This window comes from Schistocerca piceifrons, chromosome 5, assembly GCF_021461385.2.
Source record: "Schistocerca piceifrons isolate TAMUIC-IGC-003096 chromosome 5, iqSchPice1.1, whole genome shotgun sequence".
Lineage (NCBI taxonomy): Eukaryota > Metazoa > Arthropoda > Insecta > Orthoptera > Acrididae > Schistocerca > Schistocerca piceifrons.
In genome coordinates this window covers 535,697,570-535,704,348 of record NC_060142.1, presented here as the reverse complement: position 1 = coordinate 535,704,348, position 6,779 = coordinate 535,697,570, and the positions used below count along the sequence as shown (strand labels likewise).

At 45.3% G+C, this 6,779-nt stretch overlaps 1 pseudogene; it reads right to left on the bottom strand.

Moving 5' to 3' along the window:
* Positions 1-1,065: 1,065 nt before the first annotated feature.
* LOC124799584 lies at positions 1,066-1,183 on the bottom strand (annotated as a pseudogene).
* Positions 1,184-6,779: the final 5,596 nt, after the last annotated feature.

Genomic DNA, 6,779 nt, shown 5'->3' with positions numbered 1-6,779 from the left:
ATACAACATACGTCCTCAATTATATGCTGGATGTATTACCACGTCAGTGGGCACCGGATTGTCCAGACTGAACCGGGACAGGAGAGAATCGAACCATTGGAGATGAGGTGTTACAGAAGAATGTTGAAAATTAGGTGGACTAATAAGGTAATAAATGAGGAGGTCCTCCGCAGAAACGGCGAGGAAAGGAATATATGGAAAACATTGACAATAAGAAGGGCAGGATGATAGGACGTTTGTTAAGGCATCAGGGAATCACTTCCGCAGTAACAGAGAGAGAGAGAGAGCTGTAGAGGGTAAAAACTACAGAGGAAGGCAGAGATTGGAATACATCCAGCAAACAATAGAGGACGTGGACTATAGATGCTACTATGAGATAAAAGGTTCGGGCAGGTGAGGAATTCGTGGCGGACTGCATCAAACCAGTCAGGAGACTGATGACTCAAACGAAAAAAAGAAGAAAAATAGGAGGCGATCGACAACAGACGCCTCTTATGTCTTCAAATGTTGATACAAAGACATCATCAATTACTACGTCAGTGGGCACTGGATTGTCCAGACTGAACCGCGGATCAATGGAATGCTATCACTGTTTCGGACGAACCGCCTTTCTTGCTACACCAGGTCGACGGTAGTGCCCGGACGCACCAACATCGAGGCGAAAGGCTGTTCGCAATTTGTACGGACACAGGCCAGTGGGGCCGGTATTTTACCTGAGTTTCCTTGGAACCTGTGGTGGTTGTCGAGTGCACAGCGGCAGCTGTGGCCTCCTTAATTTTTGGGTCATTAGTCTTCTGACTGGCTTGATGCGGCCCACCACGAATTCCTGTCCTGTGCCAACCTCTTCATCTCAGTGTAGCACTTGCAACATAAAGTACTCCGTCTTCAGGCCACAAGTGGCCCATAGGAACTATCCGACCGCCGTGTCACCCTCAGATGGGGATGCGGATAGGAGGGGTTTGGTCAGCACACCGCTCTCCCGGTCGTTATGATGGTTTTCTGTGACCGGAGTCGCTACTACTAGCTCCTCAGCTGCCATCACGAGGCTGAGTGCACCCCGAAAAATGGCAACAGCACGTGGAGGCCCGGATGGTTACCCATCCAAGTGACGGCCACGCCCGATAGCGCTTAACTTCGGTGATCTGATGGGAACCGATGTATCCACTGCGGCAAGGCCGTTGCCCCCTTGCAACATAAGTCATCAATTACTTGCTGGATGTATTGGAATTTCTGTCATTCTCTACAGTTTAGGCCCTCTACAGCTCCCTCTAGTACAATGGACGTCATTGCTCATGTCTTAACAGAAGTCCTATCATCCTGTCCCTTCTCCTTATCAGTGTTTTCCACATATTCCTTTCCAATCCGATTCTGGGCGGAACCACCTCATTCCTTACCTTATCAGTCCACCTAACTTTCAACATTCGTCTGTAGCACCACATCTCAAATGCATCGATTCTCTTCTGTCCAGGTTTTCCCACAGTACTCCAGACGTACATTCTCAGGAATTTCTGTCTCAAACTAAGAACTATGTTTGATACTAATAGACTTCCCTTGGCTAGGAAAGCCCTTCTTGTCATTTCTAGTATGCTTTTGATATCCTCCTTGCTCCTTCCGTCATTGGTTATTTTACTGCCTAGGTAGCTGAATTCCTTAACTTAAACTACTTCGTGAGCATCAATCCTGACGTTAAGTTTCTCGCTGTTCTCCTTTCTGCTACTTCTCATTACTTCCGCCTTTCTTCAATTTACTCTCAATCCATATACTGTACTCATTCTACTCAGCAGATCATGTTATTCTTCTTCGCTTTCACTCAGGATAGCAATGTCATCAGAGAATCGCATCATTGATAAGCTTTCACCTTGAATTTTAATTCCACTCCTGAACCTGTGGCCTACAGGAACATTAGCGCACACCATCTACGTCCGTTCATGCTTGACACCTTCCCCGTTGGCGATGTCATCTGCTAGCAGGTTAGCAGGTTAACTGTCTATGTCACAAGGCCAGAATTTCGAGGAGCATGATAACGAAATCGCTTTGATGGTTGACCACCACATTCGCCAGATCTAAACCCGACTGAACACATCTGAAGTGCTATCTGGTGGTAGCTCCGCGTCCACAAACCTGTAATTTACGGGAATTCCAAGAGCTGTGAAGAGACATATGGTGCCGCATATCTCCAGAATCCTGCCAAGAACTTGTCAAAATCACACCTCGCAGAACTGCTTCTGTACGGCGTTCCACAGGTGCACCAACAGGCTACTGAGAAGGTTCTCCTTTTGTTTTGGCTCATCACTGTAACTTGGTTGAACAGTTGAGCGTACAGTCACTTAAAAATTGTGATAATAGATGAATTGCTTAGATAGTAAGTCAATGGGAAAGTCACCAAGTAAATACGCTACTGTCTGGAAAAAGTGAAATAGCAAGACAAGATACGTGATCACATTGACATTTATTTCGCCATTTAGAAATATGATACTCCAAAAATGACTAGCATTACAGATCTGTATGTGCACTGTGACTGTGGAAATTCAGAATGGAGTGGCGCCAGCACGTGCTGCAGAGCCGCTAGACATTGCGGCATGGAATCAACGACCGCCTGCATATATATGCTGCTCGGGGATACTCTACCACGCCGTATGCAGACACGTCCACAAAGTACTCGTATCAACTGTGACTGCAGGAAGATCGCGACAAATAAGCTGTCAACCGACCACATCCCACACGTGATTGATGGGCAACATGTCAAACCAGAGAAACAGTGGTACCAATTGTTCTTCGAAGAAATCTTCAACTTTCCTCGCTACGTGCGGCTTCACATTATCCTGCTGAAATACGGTATTTTGGTATGACCTGCAGGAGGGGCAGTAACTCGGTCTGTATAATGTCCCTGATGTAGCAGTAGCTGTTGAGATTGTCCTCAAGACGTAGGAGGCAGAATCACATATTATTAACAATGCTGCATCAAATAATCACGCTTGACGTATGTACGCTATGCCGCTCAATGATACAGACTGCCATATTGCGTTCAACACAGTGGCGTCGAATGCATCTGCGGCCTTCACTCTAGTACAAGTTGAAGCAGGTCTCGTCCAAAAACACTACATTTTGCCACTCTGCCCATCAGTGTCGGCGTTCACGTTGTAAGGTGGCGTGGTCTCCTGACCTTCATTTCTTACATATTCCGACCTCAACATCGTCTTCTGTGTATCAAGTCGTTTCATTCGAGCTCAAACTCGCTAGGGTAGAGTCAGTTTTATATATTTCCATTTAATCGATATGCAAATCTAACAAATAAACAGCAAGTGCGCACCGAGATTAAAAATTCGAGGCTGGTGTATACAAAAATTCAAGACACGATGGCCACAGGAGTTTTTTTTCGGCGGAGGCAACCAGCCCGCTGGAAAATCCGTAGGAGGGTGAGTTAGCATGCAGCTTCTGGCTGGCTGACCACCCACAGACCAGTTTTTGCCAGAAAAAAGGAGTAATGGCCTGCATGTTCAGCTTAAAAGAAAAACCCGCTGTATTGTTTGGGAGAGCCCCAGCATAGGCATTTTTTTGATGGATTAGTGCGCAGTTTCAGAGTTCTCACAAGTGTACAGCAAACGCTACATATTTCCGGATTGGTAGGCATAGCCATTCTCCTGTTTATAGGAGTAACGCTGATTGGTGGACTATTTCTGATGCAATCAGATGGAGGAGTGAGGGAAAGACAGCGGATGATATACTCTTTCGCTTTTTGCATGGAGGGAAGTCGTTCCGGTGGTGCTCTTGTAGTGGGAACACGCAGCAGGAGCGAGTACGCTCGTGCATGTACGCAGAGAGCGAGGAACAAAGTCTCTACTCACAAGGGAACCTCCCCATCGCACCCCCCTCAGATTTAGTTATAAGTTGGCACAGTGGATAGGCCTTGAAAAACTGAACACAGATCAATCGAGATTACAGGAAGAAGTTGTGTGGAACTATGAAAAAAATAAACAAAATATACAAACTGAGTAGTTCATGCGCAAGATAGGCAACATCAAGGATAATGTGAGCTCAGGAGCGCCGTGGTCCCGTGGTTAGCGTGAGCACCTGCGGACCGAGGGGTCCTTGGCTCAAGTCTTCCCTCGAGTAAAAAGTTTACTTTCTTTATTTTCGCAAATTTATGATCTGTCCGTTCGTTCATTGATGTCTCTGTTCACTGTAATAAGTTTAGATCCTGTGTTTTGCAACCGCACCGCAAAACCGTGCGATTAGTAGACGAAAGGACGTGTCTGTCCAATGGGAACCGAAAACATTTGATCGCAAGGCCATAGGTCAACCGATTCCTCCACAGGAAAACACGTCTGATATATTCTATACGACACTGGTGACGGCATGTGCTTCACATGACAGGAATATGTTGTCGACCCACCTAACTTGTACACTTGGCGAATGGGTAAAAAGATTCTTCTACCTTGCCCGATTTAGGTTATTGTGGATATGATAAGCACTCCCAAAAAGTGATGAAAACATAAGAGTTTGTCACATAAACTGCAACAAATGAATGCAACAGTTTCACAGTCGCACAGTTTTCCCTGTGCTCTGTCAAAACGTATGTTTTGTTTCGATGTTTGTTTAGGTGTAGCGTCCCCATACTACGGCGCAGTTACCTCGCATCGGACGGACGGACGCACAGATAATAATTGTCTGAAAAGAAAAAATTAAACTTTTTACTCGAGGGTAAGCTTGAACCAAGGACCTATCGCTCCGCATCTACTTACGCTAACCACGAGACCACGGGACCACGGCGCTCCTTGCTGTTGCTTATCTTGCACATGAACTACTCAGTTTGTATATTTTGTTTATTTTTTTCATAGTTCCACACAACTTCTTCCTGTTTTCTCGATTGATCTGTGTTCAGTTTTTCAAGGTCTATCCACTGTGCCAACTTATAGCTACATCTGAGGGTGGTGCGATGGGGAGGTTCCCTTGTCAGTGGTGCACTGAGAGAGCACCTCTGTCGCTAGCGAATCAGAGTGTACTCTATATTGAGTTGTTCGCGGTTAAGCGTTTGTTCACTGTGTTGGCCGTGACACTTAATATGCGGTGTGAACACAGAGTACTAGTTAGCGCCTGCGAGCAAACAGTCAATGGCATTGCAGTGGACTGGTTATCTGACCAGTGTACCACGCCAATAATTAGAGACAGATAGGAGTCCTTGACTTTTGTTACTTTTCTGTGGTGAACCACGTAGGCAGCAGTCGTCACAGTTCATGGTATTGTGCGCTACAGCGTAGGCAAGCCCCATCTTTCCTTCATTAGAAATAACATACTTCATTCACGTCACTCCATTACATTTCTCGCGCGACAGCCTCGATAGTACTTAGAAAAATTAAATCGGATAATTATTCAAGTTGAGTAGGCGCGGCTCTCAGTCATTCTGCCGAGTAAATAACATTCTTAAAGAACATGGATGAAAGAGCTTTCCCATACTTTGTATATAAATGTCATTAACAGGATTCCTATCCATAAGAGGTAACCTCCTATTCCGAAAAGAACCTAGAAATTTGTGTATCAGTTTCTAAATAAAAGTTTCACTTGATTTTCTTAAATTTTGCAATAAATAATATTTTTCGTTCGTTTAATGTTTTTCTTACACTAACTAGCATTACTCCAGTACCCAAGTATCCCACTAGTTACGTAAGAAAATAGAATATTTTTGTGTCTTCCCCTTACAAAGGACGACTCCAGAAGATATTTATTGCTGAAAGTTTTCCAGGTATTTCTTTTTGGTACAGTTAAGAGCGTCTGTCTGACTTCTGTAGTAGTGTGGGGTGGAAATTGCATCTTGCAGGAGCCAAAGTGTACTTGTCAGATCAATCCGTTGCGCAACTCGTCAACATAACACCCACACACTGACAATGTGCCTATTGCAATCTGCGACGTTGGTGGGTTCTGATCAATGGAAGCCGCCGCAATGGTATGGGTGAAAACAGTCCTGCCATCGAAAGACAACGTCGAACCGTCGATGCAGCCATGACCACACCAACTGCAGTGTTCCATCGTCGCGTCAATACTGTGGACGAAGCTGTTCCGCCCGTTACGGCCAAGCGCACAACGTGGCGGTTATCTTGCGCTGTGGTCACATTACGTCGCCCAGCACCCTGACAGCGTCGTGTACGGCCCTCCACTGCAGTGGATCCAGATACGACTCACTGTTGAAAGAAGTGTCCTGTACGAGCTGCAACCTCACGGAACGACTGACCTGCCTTCTGGAGACCAATCATTAAGCCGCTCTGTAACGCACTCACAAGCCGATATTCCACCCTATGGTCTCGGCGAGCCATAGTGGCACTTGGTTACACGTTTCCACTTCGTCTGATGGCACCGCACCGACTGAACGCGTTGCGTACCATTCACCTATCCGCCAACACAAGAGAGGACGCTGTTGTGCCTATATGCACACCACTTCTCTGCCACGTAAATCACTTACTAAGGTGCCGCTATTCTTCACGCACTCTTATCGTGGTGTGTTGTAGGCCATACTTGCTGAATGTTACAGGCAGTAGTGTACTACAAACAAAATATTGAATAGATTCTCTTTTAGGCAAAAAAAGGAAAAACCAGAAAGTGTTTTTTCCTTCCTTCTTAATCCTTTCCACTTGATACTTACTATAATATTATAGCTCAAAAGAAGAAATTAATGTTTTTAACCCGGTAATATTAAACTCGTTGTTATAGGACTAGAGTGTGTAGTGTCTCTGTTTGTATGTCTGTGAAGGACAATATCAAAAATGGTTCAAATGGCTCTGAGCACT